The sequence below is a fragment of the Octopus bimaculoides genome, chromosome 10, assembly GCF_001194135.2.
Source record: "Octopus bimaculoides isolate UCB-OBI-ISO-001 chromosome 10, ASM119413v2, whole genome shotgun sequence".
Taxonomy (NCBI): Eukaryota; Metazoa; Mollusca; class Cephalopoda; order Octopoda; family Octopodidae; genus Octopus; species Octopus bimaculoides.
This window is the reverse complement of record NC_068990.1, coordinates 71,333,845-71,336,601: the sequence shown is the minus strand read 5'-3', so window position 1 is coordinate 71,336,601 and position 2,757 is coordinate 71,333,845.

The following is a 2,757-nucleotide window of genomic DNA, read 5'->3' as shown; positions in this document are numbered from 1 at the left end:
AAAGTATGCTTTAAAATTATTAAATACGTAAAAAGTAAATAATTTTCTGGGGTTTTTTTTTTAATACTAACTTACGGCATGATATTCACTGTAGAATTTTGTAACAGTAAATATTTAATATTTTTGTGTTTGACAAGCACAATTTTCCGTAATAGTTACATCTCGATTTCGAGCAATACCATTGCTTTATTGTTTTCTTAAACATTAGCAGCACCGATGTGGATGTTCAGTCTGGGTAGGGGTCCACACTCTTTTACACATGTGGTGACAACGGTGGGCTCCTTTTACAGCAGGAATTCAAAGGGCTTCCCTCACAAAGTAGCACATGCCTTAATTTCATCGTGAGTGTTTTGCCTTTCCTGGCCACATGATGCAGCCAGCCATATTAAGCATCACATAACAGGGATGTTAATTGAGATGTAGAAATCAACCAATTCCTGCGTCTGAAGCTTTTTGATGTGAGGAAAGACCTTACACTGAGTCAATCTTATCCTCTAAACAACGTAAGCATTTACCCCCCAAAAAAGAACTACCCTACGTCATTGGATGCAAACTAACTCGCGGGCGTTACGTCAGAGTTTTCCTTCTACTAAAGAGATGTATAAACGAAGACTCCCCGTTGACTAATGAGTTCTTCCGTCCTTTTTATCTTTTATCTTTTACTTTTTTCAGTCATTAGACTGCAGCCATGCTGGAGCACCGCCTTGCAGAAATGAATCGACCCCAGTACTATTTTTATTGCCTGGTATTTATTCTATCGGCCTCTTTTGTTGAACCGTTAAATTACTGGAACGTAAATAGACCGACACCGGTTGTCAAGTTGTGGTGGGAGACAAACACAAGCACAACGACACACATACACACACACACACACACACACATACATGCATACATACATACATATATAGGGAGAATTCACAAAAAAAAACAGAAGACGAAGACAGGTGGTGTAGACAACAAACAGATGTATTAGTTTAACGCTCGGAAGTGAAAAAAGTCTTTAACGTTTCGAGCCTACGCTCTTCCACAGAAAGGAACACAGAAAGAAACAGGGAGAGAAAATAAAGAATATATATATACGACGGCTTCATTCAGTTTCCGTCTGCCAAATCCACTCACAAGGCTTTGGTCGGCGGTCCAAAGCTATAGTACAAGACACTTGCCCAATGTGCTACGCAGTGAGACTGAACTCGGTACCATGTGGTCGGAAAGCAAAGTTCTTACCACACAGCCAGGCCTCCTTTGACAGGTTTTTTTATTCTACAGGACGTCCAACAAAAACTACCGTCGTTACCAGGCAGATTTAACAATTTCCTGTTCTTCTATTGCAAATGCATAGACTTCGAAATACGATGTGATCAAGTGGTTACGAGTCCAAAAGAGGCTCCGCATCATGTCGATATTACTGACGGTATTACTGTCATTTTCAAGCCTTCTGAAAACATACCTATGCATGGTCTAGTTTTTAGTATGCTGAGCTTTTCACATCGTGGTCTTCGGTGAAGTATGTTAGTCCGGCTGGGGTTATATGGGAGATCATCGAGAAAAGTGTGCTTCCTGAGGATCTCACTTCCGACACTGAAGATATTGCTCTCTTCACTTTTCAGCACTAAGTTAATATACTGTTGTTGTTAATTTATTATTGCTGTTGTTGTTCAGCAAGTGCTGCCTGAGAGATACTATACGACATTTGAAAGCTCTATGCACTGGTTTCAAGCCTCTACCTCCTTTTCCTCTTCTTATGTAGATCCGGTTGATATCACTTTTTCTGTAGAGATTTCCAGTTGATGCCAGAATCTTGCGGGCTTTAACGTCTATGGAGTGGATTTCTTCTGCAGACCAGTCAAGAATTCCCAAATATTTGGATCAGCACTGGTTCTTTTAAGTTTGGTATAATATTTTTGGGTCACTCTATCTGTATTCAAAGTACCTTCGTATAATTTCATCAATGCCTAGGTACTTGCAGAATTCTTTGTGTGGGACAGGAGAGATGGTCACATTATTGACGCACATGTTTTAGGTGTGAGGGATTGATTTTCCACGTTCAACAACCAAATATGAACATTACTTCTGGCCAAATTCCATTCTTATGTCAGCTGAAATTGCCGTTGCTTTTTGGCATTGTTAATATAAATCTTGAGGTCAACCACAAAGAAATTATGGGTTATCCCTAACATGTAACCATTTGATTTTTGTAGCAAGAATGATCATGGATTGAATGCCAAAAGGAACAGAATTGTAGAGAGAGACTATTATTTCCTTGGACTAGTCCCTTTGAAATATTTATAACATTGCAGACGATCGCTCCGCTCTCGGTTCTAAGAGTAAAAGTTGTTGCTTAGGTCTTTGTGAGCTTCTCAATAGCAGCTGTAAAGGTAGCAGGCACTTTAACCAAATGTAGACACTTCAGCAGCCTTGAGTGGAGAATAGAGTTAAACACGTTCTTATAATCAAGCCATACTGTTGCAAGCCTCCTACAGTGTTTTTTCCCTTCAAACAGTACAGTTTTTTTTTTAAAGTTGTTCGGCACACACTCACACTCCTTTCTTTCCAGTGGCTAGCTCATCATTCACTATGCTGCTGGATTCACAATGACCCCGGAGGAATTGGTTGAGGTAGTTACTGTACAGGTTGCACGTAATGTATGGATAAGCAATGGGTCTAAAGTTTTCTGCCAACTCCGTAGGTTCATTCTTGGATATGTATGTATGTATGTATGTATGTATGTATGTATGTATGTATGTATGTAAGTCATTC